This window comes from Bubalus kerabau, chromosome 1, assembly GCF_029407905.1.
Source record: "Bubalus kerabau isolate K-KA32 ecotype Philippines breed swamp buffalo chromosome 1, PCC_UOA_SB_1v2, whole genome shotgun sequence".
Lineage (NCBI taxonomy): Eukaryota > Metazoa > Chordata > Mammalia > Artiodactyla > Bovidae > Bubalus > Bubalus kerabau.
In genome coordinates this window covers 161,597,460-161,616,708 of record NC_073624.1, presented here as the reverse complement: position 1 = coordinate 161,616,708, position 19,249 = coordinate 161,597,460, and the positions used below count along the sequence as shown (strand labels likewise).

General features: G+C 40.8%; 1 pseudogene; it reads left to right on the top strand.

Annotated features, from left to right (window-relative positions):
* Positions 1-16,664: 16,664 nt before the first annotated feature.
* On the top strand, positions 16,665-18,065 carry LOC129657080 (serine/threonine-protein kinase MARK2-like; annotated as a pseudogene).
* Positions 18,066-19,249: the final 1,184 nt, after the last annotated feature.

Below are 19,249 nucleotides of genomic sequence, written 5' to 3'. Positions count from 1 at the left end.
CAAAGGATCAGATATTTGGATGGCATCACCAATTTGATGGACATGAATTTGAGTAAGCTATGGGAGTTGGTGATGGACAGGGAAGCCTGGTGTGCTGCAGTCCATGGGGTCTCAAAGAGTCAGATACAACTGAATGACTGAGCTGAGCTAAACTGGGAGATAGTGAAGGACAGAGGAGCCTGGTGTACTACAATCCATGGGGCTGCAGAGTCAGACATGATTTAGTGACTGAACAAGAACAACAACAAACCAATATCATTTTCTTAGAGGAAAGTTTTTGAATTCTGCTACAATGGCCTCAACTTATCAAATGGGGAAATGTGATCCCATAGCAGGCCTTCATTCAATGAATGTGTATGTTACCACTTGCAAGACATGCAAAAGATAAAAAAAGGGCATATTTATACACAAGTTATGAAAGTTATTTTTAGGCAAAAATATGCTTCACTGAACTACAAAGTGTGTTGATTTCTAATTGTCATGTGTTAAAATCCAGGAGAAATAAGCTTTCAGTTCTGTGTAGCAACACTAGGAGGGGATGTGTAAGCAAGTGTGGCATTAGTTAGTTAGTTAGTTAAAGTCGCTCAGTTGTGTCCGACTCTTTGCGACCCTGTGGACTGTAGCCTACCAGGCTCCTCTGTCCATGGGATTCTCCAGGCAAGAATACTGGAGTGGGTTGCCATTTCTTGTTCGGAAAAGCTGAATGAGTATAGAGCAGCTTTTTGCTACTGATAATGGATGCAGCGAGGTGGTAGGGTGAGGACACTGTTGGTGATTGCTCACAAAAGGACCGGGATTACTTATAAACAGGACTATTGTCTTTTATATCCAGCTGATTTGAAATACACATTAGTATCTGCTTCAATATTCTCATGTGCTTTGATATCTTCTCTTGTGAAAGCAGCTGGACCAGGAGCTCAGCAGCTGGCAACCAATGGTCGAAAAGCAGTCACAACAAGGGCAGGTTTCTGGTATTTGGGGATTTTCTTCCTTGAAACTATGGATGGACAAGACTACAGGAAGCTGGCCAGTTCTTTCTCTGAACAGTTTCTTGTTAGAAATAAAGTAGACAGAGAGAGGTTAGGTAGATAGCTGATCAGACACAGTGTTCTTACCCCCTTACACTGTTCCCAATCTTTTTTTCCTTTTTTTTTTCACGGAGGGGGGGCAGATATTTATTCTGTGAACTACTTTTATACTCATGTATGTATTTATTTGTTTGGCTGTGCTGGCTGCTAGTTGCGGCCTATGGGATCTTTAATTTTGCCATGTGAAGTCTTAGTTGTAGCATTTGATGCAGATCGAATTTCCTGACCAAGGACTGCACCCAGGCCCCCTGCATTGGGAGCATGGGGTCTTAGCCACTGGACCACCAGAGAAGTCCCCCTACTCTCAATATTTTACACATTTCTGAAGCCATCTGGGGATTTTAATATCTTAAGTTCTTCGTACCTAAATATATTAAAAACTATTGTATTTTTTTTTGACTACACTAAAAATAATCTGAGAAAAAATTAGCCCAGGCAGGTCAGAAGCATTTTGATGAAAGTAAAAGGAAATATTTGAGTTACCTAGCTAAAGAACCATTAAAAACAATTGTTCATCAAAAGCGACCCATAAGAGCTCCTCAATTTTTGAAAGTTTAAATATAGTGTGAAAGTGGAAGATTAGGGATATAACCAAAGACTTTGAATTGCAATTACTTGAAAAATAATTTAAATGGATTTCTTATACATTTGATTATGCTTGGAATTTAGTCTTTCTAGGCCTCTTAACTATTTTATGAATTAAGGTGTGTCTGTAAAGAGTCCTAGGCTTATTTCCTCAGTGAATATCAAAGCCATCTCATGTTCCTTATTTCTTACTAATGTATTAAAGTTAAGCTCACGGTACCAACTGACTACTAAGGGATTGAAATTTTAAAGTACAAGCAACATTTAGAAAACCACAATATAGATTCCACACACATAGCTTAGCACTTTGGAAAAAGTGGGCAAATAGTCCTCTCTGCTTTGAGGGAAGAAAACTAAATTTAGCATTATTGTCTACTGCATCTTGATAAATACCATAGAAAGAATAACACTGAGAATCAGGAGCCTCTCCTTTCAGGTTGGTTTTTATAACTGTTTCTGTGATCTTGATAAGCTACATTCTCTTTGAGTCTCATTTTCCTCATCTCTGAAATAGGATACTTAGAATCACTCATTCCTTCATCTCTAATAGTCTGAGTCTATGAAATAGTTGGATTCAAAGGTAACTGAACAAATCTTGGCAGAAGAGATTGGTCTTAGGCCCAGTTGATACAAAGAATGATGAGATATACAGAGTCCAGCAGCTTTTCTATGTTTGGATGCTGAGATATTCTTTGTTGTTTGCATCTTGGAAGCTGGGAGTTGTCAACTTTTCCTGATTCAAGTAAGCAGATGCTCTTCTGGCCGTCTTCAGTTATCTGCATCCTGAAACCAGTGGGAGCAAAGATTTTAATCAGATCCAAATGAGTAGTTGGTGCCACTGGACATTATATGATTAAGTCTCTAAATAACACTCCAGCCGAATTCAAATCAGAGAGCCTGGATTGCGGTTGTCACGCGTCCACCGGCTCTCCATGTGCTGAATAAATATTGCATTTCCTGTGACACAAACTTGCCAAAAAACTCCTTTTTTTTTTTTTTTTTCTCCTAGCAAGAGGGCTCCCAACCAAGAACCATGTCCTGGGAGATTGTGGCAGGCTCTGTTACACACCATTTCACACACCTGTTTTTGTCTCCATAAATTTGCAATTACTTTTGCTCCAGGCTTAGACTGATTAGAGCATTCTTCTTTCTCCTCCAGTTGTTGCAAAGGCAGCACTAATACGAATCAGCGCAAATGCCAGAACAGGTCAGAGCTTTAGCTTTTAGCCTCCTCTATGAGCCTAGTTTAAGTTTAAAAAGGAGCCTTTAAGCCTTGCTGTATAATGCTGTCTTTTGGCCTCTGAGCAAGAAACCAGGAGAGTTAGTAATGATCACAGCAGAGAATTCATTAAGCTGCCCTAATTGAAGGCTGAAGTGAGGGGGAAGTAAGGATGCAAAATTTGACCTGATTGAGCCTGAAGACTGGAGAAGGAAGACAACTAACACTCCGCGAAGCATCTAAGAACCAGAGGCTTAAGCATTTTATTTTACGCTCATGGCATCTCTTTAAGATAAGAATTGTTATCGCCATTTTACAGGTTACTCAGAGAGGTTAAGTAATTTGCCCAGGGTCACATATCTACAAGTAGAAGATCCATGAGTAGAATGCAGATCTGTTTTCAGGCCAGCATTTTTTTCCCCTGGTTTCTAGCCTTCTGGGGAGAAAACCGAGCTTAGGGACATATAAGGCAATGACCAGGAAGAATGGTTTGGGAATCAGTTTCCTTTGGTAACAAGACAATGACTAAAGCCTGCTATCATGGGGTTGGAGGCAGAATATGGAAAGGGACTGAAGTCAAATCTGGCCTCTGTAACTTGACACTGAATTACATCTCGGAGACAAAGATTTGAGTGAAGTAGAAAAGAATAGTTTTATTACTTTGACAGGCAAAGGGGGCCACAGTGGGCTGATGTCCTCAAAACTGAGTCCCAACTTGGAAGGGGTAGTGAGGAGTTCCACAGCAGTGGTTCAAAGAGGACGTGATCAGTTCATGGACATTCTTCTTATTGGTGATGTAAGTGGGAGTCAGCATCATCAAGCTTCTGGCTCCAGTGATCTGGGGTCTATGACCTTGTGGGCAGCATACAGTTACCTTATCCAGCCTGGTGGGGGTTTCACTATCTGCAAAACAGCTCAAAGGTAGTGTTATGTAAATCCCTTCAGGGGTGACCAGGACCCTGCCCCAAGGCTACTCTTTTGTTTCTTTTGACAGCTCCTGGCCATAGGAAACATCACTAGGAACAAAGTCAGTGGAGTTGATGGAATTCCAGTTGAGCTACTTCAAATCCTAAAAGATGATGCTGTGAAAAGGCTGCACTCAATGTGCCAGCAAATTTGGAAAACTCAACAGTGGGCACAGGACCAGAAAAGGTCTGTTTTCATTTCAATCACAAAGAAAGGAAACACCAAAGAATGTTCAAACTGCAGCACAATTGCACTCATCTCACACGCTAGCAATGTAATGCTCAAAATTCTCCAAGCCAAGCTTCAACAGTATGTGAACCATGAACTTCCAGATGTTCAAGCTGAATTTGGAAAAGGCAGAGGGATCAGAGATCAAATTGCCAACATCTGCTGGAACACTGGAAAAGCAAGAGAGTTCCAGAAAAGCATCTACTTCTGCTTTATTGACTATGCCAAAGCCTTTGACTGTGTGGATCACAACAAAGAGTGGAAAATTCTTCAAGAGATGGGAATACCAGGCCATCTGACCTGCCTCTTGAGAAATCTGTATACAGGTCAAGAAGCAACAGTAAGAACTGGACATGGAACAACAGACTGGTTTCAAATTTGGAAAGGAGTACATCAAGGCTGTATATTGTCACTGGGCTTATTTAACTTTTATGCAGAGTACATCATGTGAAATGCCACACTGGATGAAGCACAAATTGGAATCAAGATTGCAGGGAGAAATATCAGTAACCTCAGATATGCAGATGACACCACCCTTATGGCAGAAAGTGAAGAACTAAAGAGCCTCTTGATGAAAGTGAAAGAGAGTGAAAAAGTTGGCTTAAAACTCAACATTCAGAAAACCAAGATCATGGCATCCGGTGCCATCACTTCATGGCAAATAGATGGGGAAATAATGGAAACTGAGTAAATAGAGACAGGCAGGAAGTTGAAGGACTCATCATATATTACTTCCTATTTATTCGTTTCTTCTAACATCCTTGCAGTAATGTCAAAATTTTGGGAGATAATATTGAGTTGCTATTTTTCATTAATCTTGTTTCAGCATGATTTCCTAGTAGACAATGAAGGAGGGACAGCTATTTTTCACATCACTTCAGTTCAGTTCAGTAGCTCAGTCGTGTCCAACTCTTTGCAACCTCATGAATTGCAGCACGCCAGGGCTCCCTGTCCATCACCAACTCCCAGAGTTCACTCAGACTCACATCCATTGAGTCAGTGATGCCATCCAGCCATCTCATCCTCTGTTGTCCCCTTCTCCTCCTGCCCCCAATTCCTCCCAGAATCAGAGTCTTTTCCAATGAGTCAACTCTTCACATGAGGTGGCCAAAGTATTGGAGTTTCGGGTTTAGCATCATTCCTTCCAAAGAAATCCCAGGGCTGATCTCCTTCAGAATGGACTGGTTAGATCTTGCAGTCCAAGGGACTCTCAAGAGTCTTCTCCAACACCACAGTTCAAAAGCATCAATTCTTCAGCGCTCAGCCTTCTTCACAGTCCAACTCTCACATCCATACATGACCACTGGAAAAACCATAGCCTTGACTAGATGGACCTTTGTTGGCAAAGTAATGTCTCTGCTTTTCAATGTGCTATCTAGGTTGGTCATAACTTTCCTTCCAAGGAGTAAGCGTCTTTCAATTTCATGGCTGCAGTCACCATCTGCAGTGATTTTGGAGCCCCCAAAAATAAAGTCTGACACTATTCCCACTGTTTCCCCATCTATTTCCCATGAAGTGATGGGACCAGATGCCATGATCTTCATCTTCTGAATGTTGAGCTTTAAGCCAACTTTTTCACTCTCCTCTTTCACTTTCATCAAGAGGCTTTTTAGTTCCTCTTCACTTTCTGCCATAAGGGTGGTGTTATCTGCATATCTGAGGTGATTGATATTTCTCCTGGCAATCTTGATTCCAGCTTGTGCTTCTTCCAGCCCAGTTTTTCTCATGATGTACTCTGCATAGAAGTTAAATAAGCAGGGTAACAATATACAGCCTTGACGTACTCCTTTTCCTATTTGGAACCAGTCTGTTGTTCCATGTCCAGGTTGCTTCCTGATCTTCATATAGGTTTCTCAAGAGGCAGGTCAGCTGGTCTGGTAGTCCCATCTCTTTCAGAATTTTCCACAGTTTATTGTGATCCACACAGTCAAAGGCTTTGACATAGTCAATAAAGGAGAAATAGACGTTTTTCTGGAACTCTCTTGCTTTTTCCATGATCCAGCAGATGTTGGCAATTTGGTCTCTGGTTCCTCTGCCTTTTCTAAAACCAGCTTGAACTTCTGGACGTTCACGTATTGCTGAAGCCTGGCTTGGAGAGTTTTGAGCATTACTGTACTAGCGTGTGAGATGAGTGCAATTGTGCATTAGTTTGAGCATTCTTTGGCATTGCCTTTCTTTGGGATTGGAATGAAAACTGACCTTTTCCAGTCCTGTGGCCACTGCTGAGTTTTCCAAATGTGCTGACATATTGAGTGCAGCACTTTAACAGCATCATCTTTCAGAATTTGGAATAGCTCAACTGGAATTCCATCACCTCTAGCTTTGTTCATAGTGATGCTTTCTAAGGCCCACTTGACTTCATATTACAGGATGTCTGGCTCTAGGTGAGTCATCACACCATTGTGATTATTTTTCACATATCCAACTTTAAATCCAACATTCTCAAAAATAATTTACAAGTCTGGAAAAAATGATCCTCTTTTTTTTTACAAATATGTGTAGACCACATGTTTTGCAATGTAGGAGTCAAAATTTTGATACTGTAGTATTCTGGATTTTTGGAATAGCCTACCTAAGCTAAGAGGCTTTCCAGGCCATGCTATTAGTAAAGAATCCACCTGCACATGAGTCAGAATGGCTGCTATCAAAAAGTCTACAAGCAATAAATGCTGGAGAGGGTGTGGAGAAAAGGGAACCGTCTTACACTGTTGGTGGGAATGCAAACTAGTACAGCCACTATGGAGAACAGTGTGGAGATTCCTTAAAAAACTGGAAATAAAACTGCCATATGACCCAGAAAATCCCACTGCCGGGCATACACACCTAGGAAACCAGAATTGAAAGAGACACGTATACCCCAATGTTCATCACAGCACTGTTTACAATAGCTAGGACATGGAAGCAACCTAGATGTCCATCAGCAGATGAATGGATAAGAAAGCTGTGGTACATATACACAATGGAATATTACTCAGCCATTAAAAAGAGTACATTTGAATCAGTTTTAATGAGGTGGATGAAACTGGAGCCTATTATACAGAGTGAAGTAAGTCAGAAATAAAAACACCAATACAGTATATTAATGCATATATATGGAATTTAGAAAGATGGTAACGATGACCCTATATGCGAGACAGCAAAAGAGACACAGACGTAAAGAACAGGCTTTTGAACTCTGTGGGAGAGGGCGAGGGTGGGATGATTTGAGAGAGTAGCATTGAAACATGTATATTACCATATATGAAATAGATTGCCAGTCCAGGTTCGATGCATGAGACAGGGTGCTAGGGGCTGGTGCACTGGGATGACCCTGAGGGATGGGATGGGGAGGGAGGTGGGAGGGAGGTTCAGGATGGGGAACACATGTATACCCATGGCTGATTCATGTAAATGTATGGCAAAACCCACTACAATATTGTAAAGTAATTAGCCTCCAATTAAAATAAGTAAATTAATTAAATAAAAAATAATTTAATAATAACTGACTTCAAAGACATATTAGAATGGCTCAGTTTTTTTTACATATTAATATTAGAAAGATGCAAAGTGCATTGGTGCTGCTTGCTTTTAAAATATAAATCTGATATTGTTAAAATATTTCAGTAATTATGTTTTGTGCTTAAATTCTTGAAGAGCTATGAAAATGCATTTGGTTCATTATTGATCATTTCCTTACAACTCTGTGCCTATTTACTGATATTTTAATATCTGTGTACAATAATAATAAAGATGTGCTGAACATTAAAAAAAGAATCCACCTGCAATGCAGGAGACACCAGAGACACAGGCTCTATCCCTGGGCTGGGAAGATCCCTTGGAGGAGGGAATGGCAACTCACTCCATTATTCTTGCCTGGAGAATGCCATGGACAGAGGAGCCTGGTCAGCTACAGTCCGTAGCTTTGCACAGAGTTGGACACAACAGAAGTGACTTAGCATGCATGCACAAAGGCAAGTGTGATGTTAGGTAAACACATTTTTTATATGTTAAAATAATTTCTCCATATTGTCTACAATTGCTTATCCAAGAGGTGATGAACACAATTGCTTGCTTCTCCAAGTGTGTTGAGGGAAAGCTTTTATTTAGACCTGATCTAAATAAGAAAGAGAATCAACTTGCCTACTGCCATTTTAACATTCACTGACATACCAGAAAAAAAAAAAGAGAGAGAGAGAGAAAATTAAAATTTGCAGTAAAGTCTCCAGGTAAATGGTCCATTTTTCTTATCTTCTGATGATTTATTTTCCCAAGTTTTCTTTGGGTTGAGATTCTGTGACTACAGAGATCAGTTTTTCAGGGCAAATGGATAGATGAACGTGTCATAATAACCAATGAAAATGGAAGGCTTTGCGTGTGCATGCATGTGTTAGGTGTAAGTAGGCTGATCCTTTGAAACAGACCTTGAGAGACACTGTGATAGACTCTGAAGAACGTGATGATTGATAAGATGTGGGTGGGAGAGGAAAATTTGAAAATGATGCCTGGACATCTGGTTTGGACATCTTGGTGGATAGTTATATCTTTCAATGAAATAAAAAAATACAGAAGTGGGAGCAAGTCTGAGAGTGCAAAATAATGAGTACCCCTTGCACAAGCTGAGTTGAAAGTGTCTGTGGGCTATCAAGGTGATGTCCAGTAGGCAGTTGGATATATGTTCTAGTGCTGAAGAGAGAGGTGTGGGCTGGAAAAGAGATTTGGAAGTCATCAACAGCATGTCAAGTGCTTGTCAACTGGAAACTGAAGTGAAAGCCCCAAGATTCATTTTATACTCAACAGACCAAATAAAATACCAGGAAATTCTTTGTGCAAATGGTCCATTTCTCTCTGAGAAATACCATTCCTATAGCAGAAAACTTTAGTGTTTTAAAACTCCTTGCAGTCCCCTTGTGAAGTACAGTTTTTGATAAGTGATCATGCTACCTCTGTCCCTGTGCCATAAAATTGATATTTAACCAGGTAAAGTGAAAATGGAGATAATAAAAAATATAGTACACAAGATGTTAACTTAATAAAACCAGCTTAGGTATTTCATCCTGGACTCTGTAATTATTGACATAACTTTTAAGGAAAGGGAGTTAAGAAAAACATTGGGAAGAAGAAGATTATAAATGTGTATGTGTGGTTTTTTTATTGTGGTAATATACAAATAACAGATAATTTACCATTTTTTTTTGAAATGTGTATTCAGGGCATTAACTATATTAAGAGTGTACAACCAACCCCACTATGAGAAGTAACTGCTAAATGGGTACAGAGTTTCCATTTAGCATGAAAAATAAAGTTCTGGAACTAGGTAACAATGAATGTGTTTTAGGCAAAAGTTTATTTGAAAGAGAGCAGGATAAAGTGGGAGTGAAGAGGCTGAGATCTAATACCGCCTTTCCAAGAATGAGATCTGCCCCTGTGTTTAAGACACCTGTCAAGGCTTAATTTCACAGTCTATGAAATGAGATAATAGAGTAGAAACTATAGGCTTGTGATGTAAAACCAAATTATGTATGTCTAGGTGTATGTGTCACTCATCCCAAAATGGGCATTTAATACATATCAGTGTCCTAAATGATCAGTGTATTAAATGGGACATTTAATACATAACATACAGAAACCACTGGTGTGTGTACCCCAAGCCTAAAGTACAGTTGGTGTGGGTGGGACATCGACTGCCCAGCAGCTGTCCCCTGGAAAGTGACTCCCCTTGGGAGTCCGTCCTCACACCAGTGAAGTGAAAACAGTCGAATAAAAGCAAGCAGTGAAACGAGTGCAAAGCTTTCCTGTGCTTCGATGGCATAAGTGCAAGTTCATTCGCAACACAACGTATATTCAGAAATAGATTTTGAAATGTGATGAAGGATTTTAGGAGGATCTAAAAGCCATCCACAGAATTCAGGAATAAGTTGCTGAGGAGGTGTGTGACTTAATCAGTAAGTGGATAAGGAGATTATGGTTAAAAAGTCAGAAGCAGAATGATGCACCATATTGAAGAATTAGGAGAAAGATAAAGGATGGGGGTGTGGAAGATAAAAACAGAGTGGGAAGGAGAAGTATTGATTTAGTCAGATTTAGTCGTTCATCATGTCTTCTTTGGAGAAGGCAATGGCACTCCATTCCAGTACTCTCGCCTGGAAAATCCCTTGGATGGAGGAGCCTGGTAGGCTGCAGACCATGGGGTCGTGAAGAGTCGGACACGACTGAGTGACTTCCCTTTCACTTTTCACTTTCATGCATTGGAGAAGGAAATGGCAACCCACTCCAGTGTTCTTGCCTGGAGAATCCCAGGGACGGGGGAGCCTGGTAGGCTGCCGTCTATGGGGTCGCACAGAGTCGGACACGACTGAAGTGACTTAGCAGCAGTAGCAGCAGCATGTCCTCTTTTTGTAGTGTTAGTCACTCAGTCGTGTCTGATTCTTTGTGACCCCCATGGAAAGCTGCAAAGTTGTGTTTATCCAAAAGCCAATGAAGCAAGGTATAAGAACTAGGTAATCAGGTGAGTAGCTTGATTCATCAGTTTCCTGGAGACAGAACTTTAAGGAAGGAGGCTCCTATTGGCCATAACAATGTCGTTAGAACTCTGCTCATCAATGCTTAGAACTAAGAGTAGATTTTATTTCATTTTTAATTGGAGGATAATTGCTTTTCAATGTTATGTTTGTTTCTGCCATATAACTACACATATCAGTCATAATTATATATGTGTGTGTGTGTGTGTGTGTGTGTGTGTGTGTATCCTCTCCCTGTTAAGTGGCCATCCTGTCCCTTCCCCATCTCACCCCTCTAGGTCATCACCAGGCTGGGCTCTCTGTGTTGCACAGTGGTGCCCACTAGCTGTCTGTTTCGTTAACGGTGATATACGTACGTCAATGCTGCTCTCTCGATTCCTCCCACCCTCTCCTTCCCCCACTGTGTCCCCAAGTCCACGCTCTACGATTTTAAATTAAATCAGAAAATCACCTTTTCGACTCATTGCTTATTTACTCATGCATTCACTGGTGTATACATTTATTTGTTTAATCAATAAGTAAAATTGGAAAATCTACTATATATACTGCAGTACATGGGGTCACAAAGAGTCGAACGAGACTTAGTGACTGAACAACAGCAACCATATGCAAGGTCAAAGATATTGCAAAAGCTTTTTGGCTAGATATTGGGTGATGGGAAAACTAGGAACAAGGAAAGACAAAATTTCAGTATGAGAGCAAGGGAGTGACCTAAAATGTAGGAAATTCAAGAACTGGAATCCATTTTCAGAGTACCTGAATGTGAAGAGAGTATGCTTACCTGAGCTTGCTTGAGTGCACTGTTCTCACCCAAGTAGAACTCACTTTTTAAAGAAGCATCGGTTATAAAGCCTGGTTATAAATTATTTGAAACTTAAACCATATTTCCTCAAAAACACAATACCATGCATGGTACATAATTCTAATGTTTTTTTTTTTTCCATAAATACCTCATTAATCCCCAATGTGGCAGGGAATGAAACTACCAACATGGTACAGGTATGCAATGAATCTTCCCGTGATATGCTGAGGGCTCCGATTCAGAAATACAGCTTTAATTGGATTATACTGTGGTTGTATTTAACTGTGGAAATTCAACTAAACAACACGGGGGAGAAGTTAGAGTGGGGCGAAAAAGAAAAAGAAACCTTTTAAATAGTAAATGTTGCCATGGGACATTGTACTCCGAGAGGTGCTGTCCAAAGGGCATGTGAGGTGGCGACTTAAGGCTGCGGAGGCTTCACTGTGTCTCATCCCCACGCGCCTCCCTTTCATAATATGAAGGTCACTCACTTCTGAAAGTCATACCTGAGTTAAAGATGTGCAGTAGGCTTTGTGAGTTGGGAAAGCTCTGTTTACAGAAGACAGAGATTGTGGCATCTCCTGGGAACTTCTTGCATCTTTCTTTTTATTGGAACATACTTGCTTCTCAATGTTGTGTGGTTTCTGCCGCACAGCAAGGTGAATCCGCTCTATGTATATGTGCGTTCCTTCCCTCTTGAGCCTCCCTCCCACTCCCCGCATCCTAACCCTCCCGGTTATCACAGAGTACCGAGCTGAGCTCTCTGCACTCTACAGCAACTTCCCACTACCCATTTTACACAAGGTGGGGTATATATGTTGAAGCTACTCTCTCAATTTGTCCCACCCTCCCCTGGCCCACTGCACCACCCACCCTGGCCACATGTCCATAGGTCCATTGTCTATTCTGTGTCTCTATTCCTGCCCTGCAAATACGTTCATTAATGCCATTTTTCTAGATTCTACATATGTGCATTAATATATGATCTTTATTTTTCTCTTTTTGACTTAACTCCACTCTGTGTGACAGACTCTAGGTTTATCTTGCCTCTTGACGATTCATCTCTTGCAAGTTATTGGCCTCCTCTCCAATTATAGTGGGTTTTCTAATAAGAAAATCTATTTCTCCCTGAAAACTCCCACTTCCCTCTTTGATGACTCAGATTTCCTGACTCGTGTATCTGGATTCTTAGTCCAGCCAAAATTCTGTGGCAGTTCTCTGAGTGGTTCTGTGTGTTCTCTCCTTTTCACTGACAGAAGCCAGGGTAGTATTGTTCAGCGTTTTCCTATGTGCTTTCTATGACCTTATATGTCCAAGCTGGTATTATCTCAAATGCTAGAGGCTTGACATTAACACTACATCGTGAGTTTAACAGCTATCTGGGGAGTACGGGAAATTTTTAACTCATAGTAGGTTGCATCCTTTCTGCAAGTAAATTTATTTTTCCATGAGAGTCAACTGTCTTAGTGGCAGGGTCCACTTGTAAAGTCCTCTGTATCAAAAGCAGACTTCAGCTCAATCACTGAATCTGTTTGCTTAGCAGTTCAGTTCAGTCACTCAATTGTGTCCGACTCTTTGCAACCCCATGAATCGCAGCACGCCAGGCCTCCCTGTCCATCACCAACTCCCGTTGTTCACTCAAACTCACGTCCATTGAGTCAGTGACGCCATCCAGCCATCTCATCCTCTGTCATCCCCTTCTCCTCCTGCCCCCAATCCCTCCCAGCATCAGAGTCTTTTCCAATGAGTCAACTCTTTGCATGAGGTGGCCAAAGTACTGGAGTTTCAGCTTTAGCATCATTCCTTCCAAAGAACACCCAGGACTGATCTCCTTTAAAATGGACTGGTTGGATCTCCTTGCTGTCCAAGGGACTCTCAAGAGTCTTCTCCAACACCACAGTTCAAAAGCATCAATTCTTCGGCGCTCAGCCTTCTTCACAGTCCAACTCTCACATGCATACATGACCACAGGAAAAACCATAGCCTTGACTAGACGGACTTTTGTTGGCAAAGTAATGTCTCTGCTTTTGAATATGCTATCTAAGTTAGTCATAACTTTCCTTCCAAGGAGTAAGTGTCTTTTAATTTCATGGCTGCAATCACTATCTGCAGTGATTATAATGGCAGCAAAAATATACAGATTAGAAATGAAAGTACAGCCACTGCAAATGATGGTGGGAGAATGGGGTTTGTTTTGGATAAGATGCTATAGAAAAAGTTTTGACCTCTGGTGGAAGAAAAACAGTACCCATCAAAATCAATAGGCCTGGCATATAGGCTGTGGTTAGTAGATTCTGTGTTGAAGGGCCACAGGCCAGCGTGAAGTGGGAAATCCCAAGGGTAAAGAAGTCTACATGTGTCTTGATGTTGATTACTATATTTATTTTAATTTAAATTAACATCTATCCTAGTGTTATTATTTTATAAACAGCAAAGGAAGATAAAGTGTAGTCAACTTCCAACACACTGTTCTCTGATGTAGAGATTTTATTTTAAATGTATTAATATTCAGATATACAGAGTTTTAATATATATCCTGCTGCTCTGTTCAGTAACTCTTTGAATACACATTATTGTCTGTTTTGATGCTTGATTGTAGTGTATTATTTTTGAGGACATTTAAAAAGGCAGCTAAACTCAATACATCTCATGCTAGCAATATAAATAACACACAAAGCTATTGTCCAATGGATGGTTATGGCCAAGCCTGCCCATTTCAGGCAGTAAGAGTCTACCACACAGCTAGCTACTGACCTGCTGCCTGGATGGTGCATATTGAAGCACTCTATTGATTCTAAGGGATATCAGAATTCAGGAATTTGTAGTATGTGAAAAATAGCATGAATCTTATTATTTTTGAAATGGCATAGATGAAGGAGAACATGCTTTCTGTTTTGATGGTGATGGACTTAATAAACGTAAGGGTAGCTCTACTCCAATCAAATGATGTGCAGATACGTGGGACAAGAATTAATCCTGAAGAAATTGATTCTAACATGTTGAAATTTGTCACCATGACAGGAAAATCGTTATTCCAAGGGATTTGCTTTCTGTACCTGGTAACAGATACCAAGCTTGCCATTAGAGGAAAAAAAAAAAAAAAAAAAAAAACGGAAATGCAGTGAAACCTTGAGCGCCTCGAGGACAAACTGCCTTTTGATGGCTAACGTTCGCCTGGATAGAGTGCATTGTGAGAGATGGGTTTTGTCATGCACTGTTTCTTCTAAATTTCATAGAAATCAAATGAGTTAAAAATCATTGTTAGCACATTTTATTGATGAGGAACAGAGGTGCAAAAAGGCAAAATAACTCACTCGGTATTCCATAGCTTGTAAACAGAAGGGTGTAATTCAAAATGCCAAGCTGAAGCATTTCTCATGCAGCTATGCTGTCTCCTGGCAAGTGAACTGGGCCAGTAACTTTCTCTTTATGTGCCAGGTGTTCATAAATTAGGCATCTGTGAGTTGGAAAGTCACTCCGCAACTCTGGTTTTCTATCAGAATAAATCAGGATTCTCTACTGGCTTCACTGTGGAACCAATGCAGGTGCGGTGGTATCAATGTTTGAGAGCAAGTGGTGCAAGGCATTTGATTGTTTTTTTTTTTTTTTCATATATTCTTTCTCAAAAGTTTTAGTTGATGGGATTTTAAAATTATTTTTTAAATATTAGATGAATACAGTTAATTGTTAAAATGCTAGTCAATATAAAAGTATATAATAGAAAAAACAAAAGAGGTTCTCCGTCTTGTTGCCCACTACTCCAAGGGTTGATGTTGTTCAATCCTAAGTCATGTCTAACTCTTTGTAACCCCATGGACTGCAGCATGCCAGTCTTCCCTGTGCTTCAGTATTTCCCAGAGTTTGTGCAAACTCATGTCCACTGACTAGTGATGCCATCCAACCATCTCATCCTCTGTAGTCCCCTTCTCCTGACCTCAGTCTTTCTCAGCATCAGGTTCTTTTCCAATGTGTCAGCTCTTCGCATCAGGTGACCAAAGTATTGGAGCTTCAGCTTCAGCATCAGTCCTTCCAATGAATATTCAGTACTGATCTTGTTTAGGATGGACTAGTTTGATCTCCTTGCAGTCCAAGGGACCCTCAAGAGTCTTCTCCAACACCATAGTTTGAAAGCATCAATTCTTCAGTGCTCAGCTTTCTTTATGGTCCAACTCTCACATCCATACGTGACTACTGGAAAAACCATACCTTTGACTATATGGACTTAATTCAGCAAAGTGATGTCTCTGCTTTCTAATATGCTAAGTTTGTCATAGCTTTTCTTCCAAGGAGGCAGCATCTTTTACTTTCATGGAGGCAGTCACTGTCTGCAGTGATTTTGGAGCCGAAGAAAATAAATTCTGTCACTGCTTCCCCTTTTTCCTCATCTATTTGCCATGAAGTGGTGGGACTGGATGCCATGACCTTAATTTTATGGATGTTGAATTTTAAGTTATCTTTTCACTCTCCTCTTTCACCTTCATCAAAAGGCATTTTAGTTCCTCTTCACTTTCTGCCATTAGAGTGGTGTCATCTGCGTGTCTGCAGTTATCGATATTTCTCCTGGCAGTCTTGATTCTAGCTTGTGCTTCATCCAGACCAGCAGTGTCAGTACTTCGCTGTGTCTCTTCTATTATGATTTTTAGATTCACATACAAATAAGGTACAAGTTTTATAAAAAATTATACCAAATTATTCATATTGTTATGAAATATGCCTTTTTACTCACCAATATAATGTCAAAACGGAAACTCAATTTGATCTATTTAAGACTGAGGAGAAATTTAAGGAGATTTAAAGGAGAAATGTATTGGTCATGAATTCCAAAGAAGGGTTGAATGATTGAACTATAGGATCAGAAGGTTGAGTTGGTCCTCAGTATTTCCTGAAACCAAAATTTTGAACACTCTTCTCTAAACTCAGATTCTTGCATATTGTCAGGTGGATTTGTAAAGCAAAACATCTCTACAGGAAGGGAAATGAGGCTACCAACAAGTTCCCATAGGGCTCTTTCTTAGTTGCACTTCAAAAATCTATGATACGACTCTTAATTGATTCAGTTTGGGTTAGGTATCCATCTCTGGATCAATGAGCATATGTATAAGACTGGGGAATTATGACTGTTGTATCTTTGTTCAATTACCAAAGTCTGGGATATTCAACATTAGCCTACAGGACAGGGAAATTAAAATATGCCAATTTCCAGCTTAAACTATGTGGTTGGGAGCAGGGACTGGGTTTTAATAATGGTCTCTTTACAGCTCTAAACAAATATCACAAGGATGAAGGTTATCTGGATGAACAAAAGGTAAGAATCCATTAAGCAAAATATGAATGTATTATAGATCATTTCCTGTCTCTCTATGGATGGACATTCATCTTAGCTTATATTTTTCATCATTACAAATATTTTTCATTATTATAAATAATGCTGCTGTGATCATCCTTGCAAACATATCTTTCTGTCCATATAAGCATTTCTGTATAATAGCCTTGTAAAAATGGAGCTGCAAGTTAAAAGCATATGCATGTTTTAATTTCATAGGTACTGTAAAATCCCCACCAAAAGGTATTTACACAGCCACCAACAGTGAATTTTTGTGCACCTCACAAATCTCTTAAAAACTATCAGATACAATAAACTGGAAGGAAACTAAGCACTTTTATACGTGAATTATAAATCTGTTACCTCAAGGTAAATGTTGAAATTTCTAGGCTCTCTTTTTATATAATTTCAAGGTATGTATTTTTAAGAGTGAGTTGACAGTGAGTATGAAGCTTAGCATTAAACTTCAGAAAATTCAGGGTTTGTTTTCACCAAGAGAGGAAAAGCAAGTTAATCTCAAGACTGAGAATCTACCTCATCATGGAATATGCTGGCGGAAGAGATGTGTTAGATTACCTAGAGGCTCATGGCACATGAAAGGAAAACAAATTTGAAGAAAATTCCACCAGAAAGTATCTGCTTTGTGTGAGTACTGCCAACAGAAGTGGGTTGTTTACTGAGACTGAAAGGCAGAAAATCTACTCTTGGATGTTGACATGAAATCAGGATTGTAGACCTTGGTGTCAGCAACAAATTCACCTTCAGCAACTAGTTGCGCAACTTTTGTGGCAGTAATTTTGCTGCCCCAGAACTATTCCAGGGCAAAATTTAAGATAGACCCAAGTGAGGGGGGTGTGTGTGAAGGCTGAGAGCTCTCCTATATGCAGGGGTCATCTGATCCCAGCCTTCGGATCTCAAGGAGCCATGAGAGAAGTTATGGAGTGAAACGTACCATAGTCCCTTGTACTTGTCCATGGAGTGTGAAAACTTGCTTAAGAAATTTCTTTCTCAGTCCCACCAGGAGAGTCACTTTTGATCAAATTGTGAAATATTCATGGATAAATCTGGGTCATAAAGAGGAATTAAAGCCTTATGTGGAACTACTTCCTGACTACAAAGACCCCAAGAGGGCTGAGTTGATGGTGTTAATAGATTATACACAAGAAGAGCTCAAGGACTCACTGATGGGCCAAAAGTCTAAGGTGATGGCCACCCATCTGCCCCTGGACATATGAGCTCAGAATTGGAGGGCTGTGCAATTACTCTGAGGCCCCAGCCTTCTGCTAATCTGACCAACAACAGCATTGCACATGAGAATAGTCTCTGCCAACCCCAACCAATGGAGTTTCAGCAATAATGCTGGTCCTGCCACTCCCATCCACTCTATCTCTAATTCTCAGTGTAGCAGTGCAGACAACCAGCAGCTTTAGAATGACCAGGAGCCAGAACACAAAGCTGGCAGCATAATCAACATGCTGGCCACCTCCCTGCTTGTCTTGGAGAAGAAGAAAATAACTCCTATTACCTCCACAGAGAGCAATCTTTCCACTAACAGAAATCAAAACAGGAATTCCTCAAATTTGGAGAGGGCCAGCCTCAGACAGAAAGCAAAGAGCTGAGCCAGGGTAAGTTCTGGGGCCTCTTATGGCAGCTTTGGTGCAGCCCAGCCAGGCCTCCCAGTGCAAAGAATGGGGAGGTGCCTCAGCCCCATTGCATCAGCATGTCATGTCCCTGTTGTTGTTCAGTCGCTACATCATGTCTTATTATTTGCATCCCCATGGACTGCAGCACGCCAGGTTTCCCTGTCCTTCACTATCTACTGGAGCTTGCTCAAACTTATGTCCACTGAGTTGGTGATGCCATCCAACCATTTCATCCTCTGCTGCCCTCTTCTCCTCTTGCCCTCAATCTTTCCCAGCATCAGGGGCTTTTCCAAGGTGACTTTCCACCATGGTGGAGCCCCAGACAGGAAATTCTTTCCATACTGAACAGCTGTCCCATATATACAACCAGCAGTATGTGCCCTGTGGGAAGACTCCAGCTTCTTCCTCTGGCAACAGACAGGACCCTCAGACTGAGTGGAGACGTTCAGCTCTAACTTCACCTTGTGGGCAACAGAGGCAATCATAAAAGAATTTCCAGAGGCAAAGTGGTGCTCACTCTCCTTTACTTGGAGTATGAAGATCACAAGCAAGTAGAGTCTACTGGGAGATCTAAGGTTCTGGATGCAAACAGCAGCCAGTGTGAACTAAAGAAAAAATGCTTCCTATTTTGTGTGCATAGCTCCTTGGGCCAAAGGGACTGCATGCAGTGAAAGGTGGAGGGGGGCAACATGTTTCGACGTTTCTTAATGTGTTTGACCTAAGCAGATAGGCCATTTCCGTGGCCTTCAGAAACATTGCCTCTAAGACCACCATGGAGTTTAAGCTTGTAAAGGCTGCCAGGAGCCACCAGGGAGACAAGAGAAGAAGTAGGCTGGTCCTAGCTGCCAAGCCAGCCATTCTGTCCCGTGTTTCACCCTGGGTCGCTTCTCCTCTTCTC